Source organism: Panthera uncia (assembly GCF_023721935.1).
Source record: "Panthera uncia isolate 11264 chromosome B3 unlocalized genomic scaffold, Puncia_PCG_1.0 HiC_scaffold_1, whole genome shotgun sequence".
NCBI lineage: Eukaryota > Metazoa > Chordata > Mammalia > Carnivora > Felidae > Panthera > Panthera uncia.
In genome coordinates this window covers 18,215,131-18,235,689 of record NW_026057582.1, presented here as the reverse complement: position 1 = coordinate 18,235,689, position 20,559 = coordinate 18,215,131, and positions in this window count along the sequence as shown.

Here is a 20,559-nt window from a genome sequence, read left to right as displayed (position 1 = left end):
ATAGACCAGTGGAAATCTCAAGCTGGCGTTGCTGATACTCTTTTAAACCAAATGAGCTTACTTTCTACTAATTCCTTTACTACACTTGTCTTATGATACATTCCTGTACTTATTTAATATTTTTATATTAGTTTTATGCCAGTATTCCTTACACATGGTTGTCTTTATTGGAATCATTGTTTGTTTTACTTCATTATACCACCTCAAGTAAAAAGCTTTTGCTAATGAATGGCTTCACGTTAATCACATTATTATGAGGCTCATATTTAAAAAAAATTTTAATGTTTATTTTTGAGACAGAGAGAGACAGAGCATGAGCAGGGGAGGGACAGAGAGAGAGAGAGAGAGAGAGAGGGAGACACAGAATCCGAAGCAGGCTCCAGGCTCCGAGCTGTCAGCACAGGGCCCGAAGCGGGGCTCGAACTCACAAACCGCAAGATCGTGATCTGAGCAGAAGTCCAATGCTCAACCGACTGAGCCACCCGGGCACCCCAAGGCTCATATTTAAAACATTAATTGACATTAATAAAACATTAATGTGGCTGTAGATTATTCACAGGTAAGAATCCAATTCTTATAATTATCTCTGTATGGTATATTGCCTGAGCCTTGTGTCTTGATGGACAACTGGTCCATAAAGCAACAGCATTAGCATTTCTTGGCAGCTTGTGAGAAATACAGAACCTCTGGTCACACTCCAAACTCAATAAATCAGAATCTGTATTTGAATAAGATCTTCCCTGGAACCCATGCTAATTTGAATTGAGAAGCACTACCTTAATCCAAACAATTTTGTGTATAACTTGCCTTATAGGTGTATATGGACTAGAAGAACAGCGATTTACAGTGTGACGGTGATGGCAATGACAGTGGTACTCTGGTGGTAATGTTGGTAATGGGGGTGGTCTTGGTGGGAGTGGTAAAAGTGGTGGTTGGTATCAGCCTACTTTCAGGTCCCGCTACGGGAGGAACGATCATTTCTGTACAAAAAGATCATTGGAAAAATAATAAATAAACATCAGAAGTCCTATGGGGAGAATTTCATGCATTCGAGAAGAAAACGCTGATAACTCATTGAAAGACAGATGTGATTCCCAAAGTTCATGCCGGAAAAGGCCTACTGAGGGTGGACCTAGGTGATGGGCAGATAATTCGGGAGCCAGACCTGAACTGGGTGCAATAAATTCTGCTGCAGTATTGTCAGCGAGCCTCCCCACACAATGTTCGGTGGCTCTTCTAGGTAAATTTCAACCAAATAGTTGATATACGTTTGAAGCATGGGTACATAATTAGGTCTCCTAGAACACCAAATTATTAACTCACATATTGTGTCCTTAATATCTCAGTTCAGCCTAAAATACTGTGAATGTTCAGACATAAAAAGTTTTCAGATTTTTTCTTCCTTTATAAAGCAACTCCTGAGTGTTCTTAAGGGCTGGGTAAAGTAAGACCTTGGTTTCTGGATAAGTTTTCATGAGCAATCAGCTCATTCGTTTTATCTTTTTAGTCCTGTGGCATGTTCTATGATGGCATACTAACTCACTAGGTTTAAGGCCTGGGGACCTGTAAAGAAAATGCAGTCTGCATTTATTGCTTTGTTATAATCTCCCTCTGCAGTGCATAATGCTTCTACTGTACAAACTATGTGCTGGGAATCAAATTTCATCAGAGGCTGCTTGAAGTGCACTGTCCAGGCGTGCTAAATAAGTGTGACACTCCCTGGCTTAAGTTAGTGTCTGTTCGCTATCAACACGGAGCCATCAAGTGCTGAGGGGTCACTGGGAGACCCTAAAGCAGCGTAATGAAGTTGTCATTGTAGCTATACTGTCAAGAAACCTCCCCTGCTCACAATTTACAAAGAATATGGTAACAGATGTCCACAGTCAGTCTGTAACGTAGGTCCTCCTGAACTTCCGTGTAGACTGGTGTCATGTCTGGATGACAAGAGCTGCATCTTGGTTTAGCACTTCATTCCTTTTTTTTTTTAAATGCTTATTTTTGAGAGAGACAGAGAGCGAGCGAGAGAGCATGTGCGCATGCAAGTTGGGGAGAGGCAGAGAGAGAGGCAGACAAAGGAATAGAAGCCAGCTCTGCGCTGACAGCAGAGAGCCCAATGCAAGGCTTGAACCCACGTACCATGAGATCATGACCTGAGGCAAAGTCTGACACTTAACCAACTGAACCACCCTACAGCATAGCCTCTTCAAAAGTTCAAAGAGACAGATTAGAATACATTTTTTAATTGTCAAATGCAAAGAAAAAAACCCCTGAAAATGAGGGAGAATGACTGTTTATCTTCTAAAACCATGATAACAATTTCAGAGGGTTAATATTCACAGGACATGTCCAGGGCAGGAAAATGAACTAAGTCTCTAGAGTTCCACTGTCAATTCATCAGGATAAATAAGAGTCTGCAATCCAGCATGTTCCAGATGAGCAGCAGGCCCTGGGCTGCTTCTGCCATATTTCATTAGCAAACTTTCTGATCACAGAGTGATACCTAAGGAAGAACATGTATGACACACAATGCCACAAGGACCAAAACAGGTGGTCAGAAAGAAACACACACACACACACACACACACACACACACACACACAACAAACAAACAAACAAACAAAAAACCCCTCAGTCACAGTTTTCTGACTCCTTTAGTTTATAGGAAAAGTAAAGCTAGAGTATAAAATAGTATTTTATAATGAGTTAATAATAAAAGATTTGACTTTTTATTTATTTGTTTTTAGGTGCCAATGATTGAACCGTTCTAGTTAGAGAATTTTTATTGTTGTTTCTTTCATTCCATGATGACTTATTAAGTGGTTCATAAAATAGGTGTACTTACATTATGCATTTTGGGGGAGGCAACAATGAAAGGAATATCATGATATTTTAATCTTTCCAGTAGTAGAAGGGATTTGTTTTGACAGTTTGCTCTGGGATATGCATGCATCAGACTTGGATCACAAAGCTTTCATGACGCTGCAGAAAATTTCGGTTATATATCTTGCTATCAATAGGTAAACCTTTAGCATCCTACTTATTTCCATTGAGCCCAAGTTTTTTGCGTGTTCAAAATAGAAAATAATTACAACCATATTATAATTTTATAGACACTTACTGTGAGAAATAAATTAGCTATGTTATGTGAAAAATCATATTTTAAGTGCAAAATGTTCAGTTGAATTATACAAGTATAGAGCCATGCTAGTTATTTCAGAGAAAGAAATTTCCCAGTAGGAAAGTAGAGCAGTAAATGGAAACCAGTTGTGTTCACATATGTGAGATGACCAAGAGAATGATGGAAGAACATTTAGAAACGGACATTTGTGCCATATTACTGAGATCCTTGAATACAAATATCTAATGGCTTTTGAATTGTGTTAAAAATAAATAGGCTTGGGGGGCGCCTGGGGGGCGCAGTCGGTTAAGCGTCCGACTTCAGCCAGGTCACGATCTCGCGGTCTGTGAGTTCGAGCCTTCGAGCCCCGCGTCAGGCTCTGGGCTGATGGCTCGGAGCCTGGAGCCTGTTTCCGATTCTGTGTCTCCCTCTCTCTCTGCCCCTACCCTGTTCATGCTCTGTCTCTCTCTGTCCCAAAAATAAACAAAAAACGTTGAAAAATAAATAGGCTAGTGATCATTATCAAAGTAGACTTTATTAACTGGGTTTTCAAATGGCTGTGAACTGATGTAGGGAAGAATGCACAGAATTAGAACAGAAAAGGTATGTAGAACAGATATTGTAAAGAAGACAGCATTGACAGTACAGGGTCTTAATGTAGAAGGATATCAAAAGAAGGAAAATTAGTTTTTGCCTTAACAGGTGTACCTGACAAAAATAGATAAGTAGGAGGTAGAGAGCTCCTGGGTGGCTCAGTTGGTTAAGCATCTGACTCTTGGTTTCGGCTCAGGTAAGGATCTCATGGTCTGTGGGTTCTAGCTCCTCATCAAGCCCTATACTTGAGGAGCTTGCTTGGGATTCTCTCTCTCTCTCTCTCTCTCTCTCTCTCTCTCTCTCTCACCCTCCCCCACTCATGCCCTTGCACACATGTGCTCTCTCTCTTTCAGACTGAATAAACTTCTAAAAAGGTTTAAAAAACAGGAAAGTAGGGAAAACAGTTGGTATAGATGAGATTATCGTTTCTAACCTCAAATTTTCCAGAGTGTAAGTTTTTCTAATGGTTTTAGTTTTTTTCTGCTGATAAGGATCCCAGTGAATTCCTGAAACAGAAGTTCTAAGATATACACACACAAAAGACAATTAAATTTTAACAACTGGAAACATTTGGTTGAAAAGGATTGTTAACAATATAATAAAGCACTTCAGTTTTTCTCATTCTCTGTGTGGTCCTCTGTACTGAAAATATTTGATGGTTCTAAGAGACCACCCAGAGTTTCAACTCTTACTTTCCTAACTGCTTCCATAATAATCTTTACTGTTTTTTCCTTTTTCTTCTTTCTTTAAATCTGGATTCCTTATGTATCTGAAACATTTTCATAAATTGGGACTCATTGAATAATATGGCAGAGGTGTAGATAATAGAGCTAATTCTACCAGAGCCAAACTACATGTATTGCATAAATGATCATAAAGCAATCCATGCAGTATCATCTATAGATGGGTTGCATCAAATTTATTGTACCTCTTACATAAAAACTTGTAAGCAGTTTAAAGTAATTATAAAAACCAATGGTGAGGTCAACTTAACCACAAATGATAAAGATCCATTGGTCATTTCAGCATTAAATTAATTAAAGCTAATACATCTTATCTTTCCAGACTCAAAATAAAAATATTTGGCAATTTTGGGTGGCAAGATCTCTAAGATACTGTTCTAGATTGACACACTGTCCAATCCTAGTGAGTTGGTTATCAATAAAAATATCACTAAGGTACAAGATTTTCTTCATATAAAACGTCCACTTAGTCCATTTGTGTTATTTTCATAGGTGCTTTAAGACTCCAGTATAAAAATATTTAATTTGTTTCAATTTGTCACATAAATCAGCAAATGAAACTTTTGCCATGGCTAAGGATTGTGTTTGTGTCCTTAGTTATAAATTCCTTTCTTTGATAGGTAAAATCCTTTCTATGACTCACGGAAACTCAGGGCTTAGTAATATACACTTGTCAGGATTACTGTGAATCTAGGTAGAAGCAAACCAATAACTTTCTATTTTAATTATTTTACTAAATATCTGATTTTTGAGTGTAGAACTATACTGTTTTAGGAAAAGACCAACATTTAAATCTGAATTTCAGACTCTTAACTTTTTTATGTGTTGCCATTTATTTCTGTGTGATGACAAGAACATGATTTCCCTGTTAATAAAGTGATTTGAGAGTCTTGAAAATTTGTCTCTTCTGTATGTGTTATTCCAAGTTCTTGTCAGCACAGAGTTAAGCATTTCCTAAGTACCAAATGTTGCTCTTGAACACCCTAATCAACATATGCAAATTCCAATTTAGAAAACCTCATATTTTTATGAACTGAAATACTTTTTTTTTAATTAAGTGAAAATTAAATCATCCCAGACTCTTAACTCAACCAATGTGATTTTAGTCTTAGGGAAAATGTAATACAAACACAAATGTTTTTAAGGAGATTTTACATTTTCAAAGAAAGATCAAGTCCATGTAGTTACTATTAAATTGGTGGGAGAGGGTGAACATGTAAGACCACATCTCATCAATCAGGAAGATCTAGAATCTGTGTTTATTACAGTAGTGCTAAAATTGACAGAAGTTCCATTCAGGATAGAAATCTCAGGGTAGAGATTAAAGAAATTTCTAAATTGTTCCTTGTTATAATTGGTACTGTTTTCAAGAAAATAATAAGTAGAAACAAGAGCAGAAAAATCTTTCTGTATCCTAAACCTCATCTCATATAAAAATAGCTCTCTATACCTTATTCGGAGAAGGGGTGAAGATAGGTCATAAAGGAGCCCATATTGCAACATGAATTCACTATGAAGGAATTAGAATTTCTAGCCCAGGTTCCATTTGTCCTGATCCTTCCCTGCAGGCTACTATTCCCACAACTGTCAAAGGGAAGCAGAGGTGGGAGACTGAAAAGGTAGGGAAATTGGCAAATGGCACGTTACTCTACATGGAAAACACAGAAAACTCCACCAAAAACTTGCTAGAACTAATACATGAATTCAGCAAAGTTGCAGGATGTAAATCAACATGCAGAAGCCTGTGGCATTACTATACACCCAATAACAAAGCAGCAAAAAAGAAATCAAGAATTGATCCCATTTGCAATTGCACCAAAAACAATAAAATACTTATGAATAAACTTAACTAAAGAGGTGAAAGGTCTATGCTCTGAAAACTACAGAACACTTATGAAAGAAATTGAAGAGGACACAAACGGAAAAGCATTCCATGCTCACAGATTGGAAGAACAAACGTTGTTAAAATATCTATACTACCCAAAGCAGTCTACACATTTAATGCAATCCCTATCAAAATACCACCAGCATCTTCCACAGAGCTAGAACAAACAAGTCTAAAATTTGTATGGAACCACAAAAGATGCCGAATAGCCAAATCCTGAAAAAGAAGAACAAAACTGGAGGCATCACAATTCCGGATTTCAAGCTATATTACAAAACTGTAGTATTCAAGACAGTATGGTACTGGCACAAAACAGACACATAGATCGATGGAACAGAATGGAAAACCCAGAAATGGACCAACAGCTACATCATCAACTAATCTTCAACAAAACAGGAAAGAATATCCCATGGGAAAAAAAAAGACAGTCTCTTCAAAAAATGGTGTTGGGAAAACTGGATGGCGACATGCAGAAGGATGAAACTGGACCATTTTTTTGCACCATACACAAAAATAAATTCAAATGTATGAAAGAACTGAATGTGAGAGAGGAAACCATCAAAATTCTAGAGGGGAACACAGGCAGAGATTTCTGTGACCTCAGACTGAGCAGCTTCTGACTGGACATGTCACTGAAGGCAAGGGAAACAGAAGCAAACATGAACTACTGGGACTTTATCAAGATTAAAAGCTTATGCACAGTGAAGGAAACAATCAACAAAACTAAAAGGCAGCCTATGGAATAGAAGACGATATTTGCAAGTGACATATCTGATGAATGGTTAGTATCTAAAATATACAAAGAATTACCAAACTTAACACCCAAAAAACAAATAACCCAGGTAAGAAATAGGCAGAAAACATGGATAGACACTTTTCAAAAGAAGACAACCATGTGTCTAATGGACGCATGAAAAGATGCTCAACATCTCTCAACATCAGGGAAATACAAATCAAAACCACAATGAGATACCACCTCACACCTGTCAGAATGGCTAAAATTAACGACACAAGTAACAACTGGTAATGGCAAGGATGTGGAGAAAGGAGAACCCTCTTGCACTGTTGGCGGGAATGCAAATTAGTGCAGCCACTCTGGAGAACAGTAGAGAAGTTCTCAAAAAACTAAAAATAGAACTACCTTACAATCCAGCAATTGCACTATTAGGTATTTATTTACCCAAAGGATACAAAAATACAGATTCAAGTGTTTATAGCAGCATTATCAACAATAGCCAAGTTAAGGAGAGAGCCTAAATGTCCAACTACTGATGAATGGATAAATAAATGATCTCTCTCTCTCTCTCTCTCTCTCTCTCACACACACACACACACACACACACACACACACACACACACACTGTAATACTATTCAACTATCAAAAATAATGAAATCTTGCCATTTGCCATGACATGGATGGAGCTAGAGTGTATTATGCTAAATGAAATAGATCAGTCAGAGAAAGGCAAATACCATATGATTTAAGTCATTTGTGGAAGAAAAAAAAAACAGATGAATATATGGGAAGGGGGAAAGAGAAGGAAACAAACCACAAGACACTCTTAACAACAGAGAACAAGCTATGGATTGACAGAGGGAGGTGTATGGGGGATGGACTAGACAGGTGATGGATCACTTGTGACGAGGACTGGTTGTTGTGTGTGCATAAACCACTGAATTCTACTCCTGAAACTGATATTGCACTGTATGTTAACTAAGTAAAATTTAAATTTAAAAAAGGGGAAGAAAAGAAATATACATATCAGAAAGAAAAGAAAAGGTAGTGGAGGAAAGTGAGTGAAGTGGACGAGACAGCAGAGCATCTGTCCCTTTTCTGGTCTCCTCAGATAGCACCTCTGAGAGCAGCAACATCTCCTCCAAGGTTCTAGTTCCTGGTGGGAAGGCGAGGGTGTAGCCTCAACTTCCAATACTGGTTACTTTTTCTCTTTCCCCTGTTCCTCCAGAGGAGGGATGGTAGTAACTTCCTTGCTGTTACCTCATCACCCTCTATTGACTTGTAGGCTCTTCTGTCACCTGGTTAACTGATACCCTGTATTCCATCCTGATTTACATATTCAAGTATTTCTCTTTCTTGCTAGACTTTGATCCTCCCTTTTTTCAGAGGTCTAGTTTTTGATATCATTTGTGTATTTTCTAACATGCTTTCCCTCACACAGATTGGACTTCTGGGACATTTCTAATGGTAGCTAATCAACACTAAAGTGTTTCATATCAATGGATATGAAAATCTTGGTGCTTGATATTGTGTTTAAGAATTCATGTTATTTTTATGACTTATTTACTTGAGATACTGGAGTTTATAAGATACATTTTTTTCTTTTAGGAAAGTTTTGCATAAGCAGAAAATTAGAATGTATTCAGTACTTTTCACTTTTCAGAAAGGTGTCTGAGAGGCTTTATCTTAAAGTCGTGTACGGGCTTCAGTCAGGAACTTTGGGAATTCTGGCACATACAAGATTTACCAAGTCTTACAGACATTCAGAACACACCAACACTTGAAAAAATTATACCTTTTAGAGACGATTAAAGAAGTGCAGAGGGAAGATATACAAAAATACTATCACTTTGTATGTTGGTGTGTGCATCCATTTGTTTACATTTATATTAATTATAATATTGTAAACCATGATCATCTAACATTTACCAGGACTGGTCAAATTTTCTGTCCAATAGTTCAAAGGAACTGGGGGAGCTGATTTCAAATATGAATAAAGTCAATATGATACAGACAAAAGTACTGAAATATAAGATTTAACTCCTTAATGCAAACCTGCCCAAATGTGTTTGACATAAGTAAGTTTCATCAACCTAACAGTTTTGCTACTAATGACCCTGAAAGATGGAAATCAGTTTGAAAATGAAATTTGTGGGAACAAAATATCAAAACACCCTATCCTGTTCAAAAACATAGATTTTTCCTCTTTAAATTATTGTTCATTTTAGCATTCTAATCACTAAACCTTCTATTTCATTATGGTCCAATATTGAATGTGCAATACAATAATTTTTTAGCAAATATACTATGAGACTTATAATGGCAAAACTATTCTTTTCAAAAATAGGATATTCATGCTCTTAGTATACCACCTGGCAATGAGTAGGTACTTAAGAAATGTTTGTAAAGTTAAACATTCCTACTTAGTTAATGGATACATCAGAATCATTCCACTATTTTTATATTACTATAAATAAATTGTATTTATATAGTGTGATAGTTAAAAAAACATTTTTAAAGTTTGTTTATTTAGAGAGAGCTCATAAGTGTGTGTGCACAAGCAGGGGAGGGGCAGAGAAAGAAGGAGAGAGGGAGAATCCCAAGCAGGCTCCAACACTGTCAGCATGAGGCACCCCTATATAGTGTGATATTTTAAATGAGGTTGTGCAGTATAGTCTGAACATTTCGTCATTATTTAGGATGTTGATGTTTGATACAATGCATTCTAAGTTCTGAAAACTACATGAATGGGCTTTGAATTCAATCTACTAAGAGAGAGTCATCCTCTAATCTACCTAATATTGTTTACCTCTATTTTAGAGTAGACTCAGTTAAGTACAGTTAGTTAAAAATTGTTATGTGAAAGTCAAATGTACCATTTGGGCTGCAATTAGAGTAAAATGCAGAAAAGTTTTCATCCACAATTTGAGGCCTCAGGAATGTCAAACATTAAGATCCAACATGAGTTCACAAATGAAGATCACCAAACCAAAAAGCCTATCAATTGCCATAAGTGAGATCAGAAACTGAAAGTCAATTTTAAATATTGAAGTGACCAGACACAGACTATAACATAATTATAAATGCAATGTTTAACATAATAAATATGTAACTACAAAAGTGACTAACAAAGTGTGCAGAACAACAAAATTTTTAGAAATGAATATGCTGAATGTGAAGGAAAAAAAAACACCTTGATGAATGGGTTAGCATTAGATTCAGCTGAAGAGAGAACTTGTGAATAGGAAAATATATCTGAAGAATTTATTTAGAATGCAGCAGAGATTCAGAGCAGAAAAATACAACAAAGACTTTAAGTTAGTGAGAATAGAATGATAATCTAAAATATACTATAAGGACATACCTGCTTTTCAGATTGGAATTGGCAAGCAGACCTAGGAAAGAACCATAGGCTTTAATATAATACTATGTTTACTCAACTTTATAGAAGGATGTGAAACCCGAGATACAGCAAGTACAGCCTCTTCATCTAATCCTCAGGTGCCAAAACTATCCATGTACCCAAGGTGTGTGGGGCCACATAAGAGCTATTCATTTACTATCTATCTTATATATGATTCTAGTAATGCAAACCCTGACTTGCATGCCAATGTTCACACAATCCAGATGTTGACTCCTCTGTTTGCAAAGTAGCAATTTATGGGACAAGAAGGGCATTCCCACACAGGGCTGTATCAGCCAAAGTCTGATGTTAACCCATATGCATAAATATTTGATTCAAATTTCAAAAGGAATAAATAAAAAAAAGAGAAAGAAACAAGGTTGGAAGATAGAAAGGCAGAAAACTTTCCAAAACTAAGGATGATCTAACCCAGAATTTATAGGAAATGCCGCTATCATGAAGAAGATATATAAGAAGAAAGACACACCTAGATACATCATGAACTGTCAAATTCCTGAGAATAAGTAAAGATTTTAAATATAGTAGAAGAGGGTAAAATTCTTTTGAAAAATGTCAGAAAATCAAATGACTAGATAAAAGTGAATCTATCTCTGAGCTATTTTTATGTTCCATTAATCTATCCACACACCTTGATTAATCTGGCTTCATAATAATAAATCTTGAGTCACATCTATAAATTGTCCAACTCTGTTCTTTTTTGAAGACAATTTTGAATATTCTCCATTAATTTTGGTATTAGCTTATCATTTTAGACCAAAAATATCAATTGAGAGAGATTTTCTGGGCTCTTTTTGATTAATGTTTTTAACAGATTACCCTGGCTTCCATGTACAGAATGGATTAGAAAAGAGTAAGAATAGAGTAGGGACCCTAGTTTGGAGATTATCAGAGTAGTCCAAGAAAGGATGATGGAAGAAGCCTGGATCACAGGGTAACAGCAAGATGGACAGAAGTGTATAGGTTCAGTATAAGCTTTACAGGGAATTCAAAAAGATGGAGACAATTTGGAACATGGTTTTGAACATTTATGAATGTAATTCAAATGTTATGTCATAGGCACAGATGTACATTTTAGGGTCACCTGACATACAATTAAAACCTGCATGAGTTGGATGTGATTACATAAAACTTGTATGGTACCACACTGTTAAACTGTTGGGGAAAAGTGTCACACGCTATTTTGGGGTATGACAGGAGGCTAAATGAATTAATCTGCAAAATAACCCCAGAGTTGTGTTTAAAAGTATGATGATCTGTAATTATAAGGCTCTTTCCTTCAATCATCTCATTTTGTGAACCTATTTAATCAGTCTGGCTGTATAATAGGCTAAGATGTCATACATGCCTCGTGAATATATTTTACTAGGGGTGGAAATCAGTGCTAAACAAGTATGAAACCTGAAATTGTAATGGGTGTGGTGGTTGGCTAATCCCAAAATTAAAAGAATCATATTAAATATGTAATATTGGCCTTGGCTAAGGAAAACCACCAGGGCCTGAAATATATCTTCTCTCCTCTTTCTCTGTGTGTGGACACACACACACACACACACGCACGCACGCGCACACACACACACACACACACACACAATACTAGCTGGAGACTGTTCTCTGTTTCATCCTGAAAATAATATGCTGAAAATGTTAGCTCTAATAATTTCACTAGATGTAAGCTTTTATAGTAAAATGTTAAAAATGCAAAGACATAAAATAGATTCTTTTTTACAAATTTCAAGATGAGAAAAAGACTTAACCCTGTGCTCCTTTCTAAAACACTGAGTTTGGGAATGTCACTTGGCAAAGGAAGGAGAAATTATTAGACATAAAATATTCATTCATTAGACATGAATTAAATGACCATGTCCTGCATATACTATACAAATTCCTACTTAAGGACCCCATTTGTAAACAATCTGATTAGTAAGTCTTGCTTTAATACCTTCCTATTTTTCAGGTTCCTAACAATTGAAAGGCCCATTATAAACACCTTGTGATCCTCCTACCTGTACTTCACATAAATGTCACAAGTCATAGGAACAGCGTAGAAATGAGGGCATTCCTAATAAATACTACTCTAGGTCAGGTATTTTTCTAGTCCATTGGGTTAAAGTTCTGAGGGAAGGAAATCAGTTTAATAGGGCTATGTTCTCTTAGACATTCATAAAGGCCAAGTATAAATCCACAATAATTATACTTTCGGGAGCAGTAAAGAAATACCTTGGTGCATATAAGATCCATAGTTACAGAAGTGCCACTGAAATGCCATTTCCTGTTTGTAGAATTATTCAACCAAAGAATCTTTCCACACAAAAGTTTCTCATAAAATATGAGTATCTTGCCTTGCCTCTGAGTGAAATTCCTGAGAATATATTAACAACGTAGGGAGGATATTCATAGAATTGAGAAGACACAAAGAAAAAAATAGTTTAGAAGCTGGACGACTCACCAAGGGTGGAATTTATAGTCTATCATTTTAACACAGACTGTTAAAAAATGTTTATTTTGTTTCTATAGCGTATACCAACCTGTGTAGCAAACTTGTGGCACTTTTAAGAGAAGTAATAAAGCTGGAGCCTGTCTTCAGAGAGTCTACAACTTATTTAGGGAGGCTGACAAAGCTAAAAATTCAACATAATGCAGGCATTTCCCTAATTTTTGAGTGTGTGGCTGACTAATGGAGGTCTGCTCCATAACCAGCCTCTCCTTAATTCCTTTATGAAAGAACTATATATATATTTTTTTTCCGTGCAGTAATGTGCCTTGTTGAAATAGCAGTTTCTCAGACCATCTAGAAACTAGGAATATCCAACTGGCCAACTTCTAGTCGATTAAATGCAAACAAAAGCATCCCCTATGGATATCCAAGAAAGTCATTGTTTCAGTGATGAAAATGAACAGTTTCAGCTGGCAGCAGCTTTTTGCCATTTACTTTTTATCTTCCTGCCTGAAATGTGGATGTAATACCTGAAAATGGAACTCCCATCTTGTGACAAGGAGAAACACAAAAAACCACAGGCCGGGGAAGCAGGATAGGAATATGGAAGTAACCTGCCACTCCAATGGTATCACGAAGCTGTTGTGTGCCTACCTTTGGACTTATTATTTGAGGATATATAACTATTTGATGGATATAATCCTAACTGATGAATCTAATCCTAACTGATAAACATGCTATTACAGTTAATCTAAGGGTCATGGCATTAATCCTAATAAATTCCTCAAATTCTCTGAACCCTATCTCGTTTATTTCTCACAATAATCCTCTTGGAGTAAGTGACGATATCCACTCTTCCTGATGAGGAATTTGAGACTCATGGAGGTTTTATCTGTCCTGGGGTCACACAGATAGTTCATGGTAGGAACAGTGTCTGCACCTATTTGCTCCATTATATCACCTTATCATTATCAATATCTATGATATAAATCTTGATATTCAATATCAATAGTATAAGTGGTTTCCTTAATACTTTTGAACAAACGTTACTTTCTGTTAAATCCTCTACATGTGTAGTTCTAACAATAACATATTTCAGCAACTTGAAGGTGGCAAATCTATAATGAAAGTAAAAACAATCCTTGTCATTCATATTTTCCAGCTGCATAAGTTGAGTTGAGAAGGTGAGGAATCTGCTCAAGACAGAGAAGGAGGGAGAATGTATTTTTGTCATCTACCCTCAAATTTAATGCATTTATACACCTAGCTGTGCAATAAGCTATTTTTTCCCCATTTTCCCTCTTTCCTCAGTGAATCTCTCTCTGTGAACCTGGAAATAATTTGCTTAGGAAGCTGGGTCAATGTTCAGAGGATCCAATGCCCTGTTGGTTTTGTCAGTGCCTCTTAGGGAATTCTGAATGGGAGATTAAAGATAGCTGTTCTGAGTAAGCTTGGACCTCTTGCCAACCCTGTGCCCCTAAACTGCTGAAACGTGAGGGAGCTCATCTGTGTATATCTATGACCCACTCAGATGTGTGAATGGGAAGCAGAATATGAGGGCTGCAATGATACCAGCACTACATACAATGAGGGTGCCAGGTGACACCTGAGTGGACCATCTCAGTTACATCTAGAAGGTGAGTCTCAGGTCTGCTGGTGGTCCATCTCACTTTTTCCATTTTGCCAAGTATGTTTGGTAGATTTGGAAAATGAAATATTTATGCACTGAGTAAGACCTGCCAGTCTGATTGCCAGTATACACCCTATGGAGGCACATTGTTGAATAAACAGGAAAGCTTTTATCCTGCCAACCTGCTGGGCGCCTTTCTCCAAGGCTGAGTCAACACACAGCAATGGTTATATGATATATTTGAAAGTGTGGAGGATGGGGGGTGATCTTTACCAGAGTTATTAGGCAAGGATCGCTTTAGGGTCTTCCAATTTTATGCATATATAATACTGCATTACTCCAATTTGAGAATTGTTGATATATGCATTTTATATAAAATCTAGAACTAAATAAATGTTACCTAAAGTATCTAAAATTTGTGAGTTACTATAAATACACTGGGAAAGCTGAATTTCATGTAGTCTTAGAATAATAAAGCAAGCACAAATTTAAATTAAGACACAAGTTTCATATGGAGTAAGGGCACACATTGGTCATTGCTTTCAGATTTATTTTTTACTTTTTAAGAAAACACATATCTTTTCTGTTGTTTCTCAGTGGGTACCAAAAGCATCTGGAGTCAGTTACATTTATTTATGTTCTATTCTAACTAAAATGGCCTCGCTGAAAAGTATTTCAAAATTTATTTAAGGAAAAATAAAACTGACTTTAGGCTCACATGCCAGGTTTTAGCCCAGAGCAAAGTGTCGTGACTGATTCCTAAATGAAATGGAAACACTGACAGACTCTTTATCCTGGCAGTGCTAGAAGGATAACAGGTAAATACAATAGTTTGAGCTAATAATAGGTAACATTTTCCAGGTTTTGCTATTAAAGGTCTCTCACGACAAACAAGCTTTTATAAAGTTTCTCCAAGCAAAGTTTGCCTATAAGATAAATAGTCAAAATTCAGCCAATTTTCCGTTGTAATAAAATATGATTCCTTTTTGGCTGTTTTCACATTGTTAGTTTCTCTTTGCAAGTTTCACATTATTAGAATATGTACTTTTAGATGTTAGACCCCTGGTTAAAAGGGACCCTATAGGCATCAATAAAATGAGGGCATTTAATAAGATATTATTAAATTTCCTTGTAAGGCAAGTTAGGTGTTTACAAGATCTTTTAAAAATTAGTAATTTTTATGAAATATCTCTTATCTCATTGGTTTCCTAAATTCAATTTATGATTCTCCAGTGTTTGTATTTAACTGAAATTCTGAACATGCTGACATCGTAGTCTGTATTATTTTGATATGGCTTCATAACACTGTTTGTTTGTTGCTTTTGTTTGGTTTGGTTATTATTAATGTTCCTCAAGGCAAGAAAACCAGACAGGAGGTTTAGTGCATGGATTTGAGAGAGGAGAACAGTATTTAGATGCTGGTGCCGACACCCCAGAGCTTTCCCCTCGTGGGTACTCTTCTAGTTTTTGAACTGGTAGCTATCCTAGTAAGGGGTCTAGCACAACTCCCAGCTCATGGCAAATGCTCTCAAAATCTTAGCTGTAATCATTTGGTGTGTAATTTTTTTTTTCATCGGAATAACATATAACACAATTTCCCCTCATTAAGCACCAGTTAGCCAACTATTATGAACTGAAGTGTTTATCGCCGCTATTTTACAGAGCTACTGATGTCATTATGGAGGGTCTGTTTCTGGAATCCTTTTTCTATTTAATTGGTCAACCCTCATTGTGCCTGAGCCCATAAATGCTTTATTATCATGATTTTATATCATACTCTGAAGGCTACATCATCTCTGTTTGTTTTAAAGAGTCTATGGACTCTTATGGCCCCCTTTGCTCCTTTACATATATGTTAGAATCTACTTACATCAAGTTCTATGAAGTATCCCATGGCCATATGTATTGAGAATTTCATAGAATCTACAGATTAATTTTGTAGAAGTATCATCTTTCACATTTTAACCCTTCCTTTCCAGAAGCTTGCTATTATTTTCTATTTTTCACATATATATATATGTACTCAAACACACATAGATACACATAGATCTTCTTGTATGACGTGTAACAATAATTTTTGTATATACTTTCATGTGGATCGTTTTATGAAAGATTATTCTGTTCATTTATTTTGCTAAAGGTAATTTCTGAAATTAGGTCTCCTGTCTTGCTGATGTACAGAAATGTAATAAACTCTGTTATTAATGCTAAACAAAATCATGTTAGATCCTACACTGTTTTTTTGTGTAGGCAGTTATACTTTCTTCAATACTTATAATGTTGAGCAAAATCTTTGATAAGAATAAATGGTGAGCATATTTTTCTTTTCCTTGATTTTAAGAGAAAAGTCTATTATTTCACCACTATGTATAATGAGTGGTTTTGGTAGATAATTTTAATCTGGTTAAGACAGTTCTGCCACACCCCTTCTTTTAAGTTGAGTGAGGAATTTTCAACTGGTTTATTTGCATCTACTGACACTCTTCCATGGTTTTCTCCTTTTGTTACTTAATTTGGTGAATTATATTTAAAATTTTTTTCTAAAGTTAATTTACATTGATTTCTGGGATTAATTCAGTCAACATGTACTCTTTGAAAATTCCCTATATAATAAGGTCCTGGTGTAGGTAATGGGCTTACCCAGTTAACAAAAGACATACCTTGATGAATCTCACTGTAGTTACAGGGAAAGACTACAAATAAATTTTTAAAACTGAATAAGCAGTATGCCATAAGTACAGTGGAGAAAAAACACCACAAAAAATTAACTTGTTCACAACACATTATATCACATATATTTTTTTGTCTTTTTTCTTTCTTTCTTTTATTTTTTGGCCAATATTTTGTTTAAGATACCTGTGATCTCATGCATGTGTTTGGCCTACCATCTTTCCTTTCTCGTGGTATCTTTGGTTTGGATAACAAAATTTTATGAGCATCATAAAATGAGTTAGGGAGCATTCCCTCATTTAAATTTATTGCTGTGTTGTATTAGCGTGTCTAAATGGCATATCAACAACTTACCATGTTTTCTCCAATCAAGTATTAAATAAAATTCTCCCAAATATATTCAAATGCAGAATGTGCACAATAATGCTTTTTTCTTTATGACTTATGTTAGAGATTGTAATAATTGAGTGATATTAAGCATTTCTTAATGCAATATAATTTATTCCATTGCATCTGTTCTTATTTTCATCATTTGAGTTTGTATATCAATGTATAAAACAATGTGAAATATTTTCTGGTATCAATGTTTGTATTCTGCATAAAATTCTACCAGAATGTTATCAAATTTGGTTGTGATTCCTGCCAAATGAAGAATATTCCCACATTCACATTATTTCTGGAATGATCATCTCAGTGCTAGATAAGGCCTTGCCAAGAACAGGATTATGTAGATTATATATTCAAAAACAGCATTTTCTCACATTTTCATAAAATTTTTGTTATACAGAAAGACATTTATATTTTTAAGAATCATATTTCAATTCAGAATACTTACATCTATTGATGATATGAATTTTCTTTATTCATGTTACAATCAGTGTGTGACAAAACCGGTACTCTCTGGACTCACTCAAATTTTATAATCAAGTAATTTCCATCCCTAAAACAAATTTAATAAAGTGAAAAAAAAATTCAAGGCAGAAGTAACTGGGATCCAATCAGTTTTTTACCATATGCCAAAAAAAGTGTTAAATATTGTTAAAAATTTTCTATATATACCATCTTTTAGATAATTAAAAGATTGTAATCTAAGTGATGATTCTTAACAAAAGTGACCGATTTAATATTTATATTTCAAATTTCAGGCCATCTTATCTAAATCAGAAACAGCGTATTTCTTTTCACTAAAACAAAGTCCATGAGATAGTCAAATGAAGTCTTTAGGAATAGTCTTGTTTTTCCTGAAACTCAACCATTATGATTGACATGGAGGTAGAGATTATAGTTATTTTCTGCTCTATCAGTAAAGTATCTTTTGCTATATAATGGCCAATTCAGTAGCCCTAAAGTCATTTCCTATTTTCTGGCATTTTTGCCTATTTTCTCAAAAATTATATTCACTTATCTAAATAATTGTATTTTATTTTCATCTCTAATGGCTTTCTATTTTTTCCTGATAATTCTTTGAAAATGTATTTTACTAACCAGTGGATGAAATATTATGTTAGTATTATAACATAATATTTTAAAAACTTAAAATATCATCTACATCACTGAAAAGTTGTTATAGAAATTAAATTTTTAGTCATGAAATTTCTGTTTCATCAAATAAATAACTGCTATAATATAATTAGTGGATCATTATGTATTAATCTCTAATTTATTAGTACATTCTATTTTGCGACTTGTTAATTGCACATGAAAATTAGGTATCACTTGCCAATTCATATTACAACAAAAGTAATTACAATTTAAATCAGGAGCTTGGCAATATCATTTCAGCACAATAAACAAACATTAGACCATATGACGACAATGTGAAACACCATAGAGAGCCAATATATTATACAAATAGATATTTTTAGATACTCGCATCCATAGGAACATCAACCAGAGAATTATTTAAAATTTTAAATTACTTTTTAAAAAAATTTTTAACGTTTATTTTTGAGACAGAGAGAGACAAAGCATGAACGGGGGAGGGTCAGAGAGAGGGAGACACAGACTCTGAAACAGGCTCCAGACTCTGAACTGTCAGCACAGAGCCCGACGCGGGGCTCGAACTCACGCACCGCGAGATCATGACCTGAGCCGAAGTCGGCCGCTTAACCAACTGAGCCACCCAGGCGCCCCAAATTATTTTTATTTTAAATATTCTTAAAACATGGTAGGGTTGGACAGCATTTACATTATTTAACTCATGCCTCCTTTGTAAATAGAAGCAAAACGAAATGTACTATCCCCATAGAGTAAGGCATTTTATTTTAATCTAAGAGTCCTAAAGTACTGATTTATTAGAATATTCAATCTCCCAGAAAATATTTACAATAAATGTGCAAATTATCCATCTTCGGATTTACAAAATCATAAAATAACAGAAATAATTTTCAAACTAATGAAGACACCTATTTTGTGACTAGTGCATCTGCCATGCAGCACCCATAGCAGCCTGCCATGAATACCCTGCCATGATGTCTTCTATTCTGTGATTGGTTCATAGAACGTCTCTACTCGCATCTATACCATTTCAGGAAAGCAGCCAGTGGTTGTTTTTCAACTTTTCCAAATATATCTTCAGCATTGTTAATTTTTGTATAGTTTCGCCACCCCTTCTGAACACATAAAGCTCAAAAATAATGTTTTGTTAACTTAAGAAGGAGGTAGTCTGTTTGGTTTTAATAGCAGAATCATGGCACTTTAAAACAAATGATCCCAGAGCCAAAAATCTCAGAATTATGTGGCATCATATGGCTCACCAATTCAATGCCATAACTTTACATAAAGTTTCATTTACTGGCAGATGGCTGTTAATGTTGCAGATGTGTTTCTACATGCAATAGAGTGCACTGGTACAGAGAACAAGCATTGTAATATCCTCCCTGTTGGCCAAACTTAGAGCTATTTTTTTTTTCTTAGACAAAGACAAAATTATTTGATCAAGTGAGCCCTAAGTAATCCTGCTGGGTAAGAGCCTGAAGTTACCATGAAAAGGAAATCAGATTGTCAATGGGGGTGAGGAAAGGGAATAAAACTGCTGATGTTGGGCTGGAGGGTATATCTCATAGCTTCTTCCACCTTCATTTTCTAATTTTACTAACATGTCCTTCATAAGCAAGAGTATGTCATTCAGTTGTGGGATTGGCATATAAAACATGAGGTTTATTTTCATCAATTAGAGGAGCAAAATCTAATGTGAACAAACAGCAGCAACAATAAAAGATGGCAAAAGATGAACCAGCTTTATGTTATAGAATAGAAGGCTGATGCACCATGCTAATATCAAGCAAAATGGACTTTAAGATAAATACATTACTGGAGATAAAA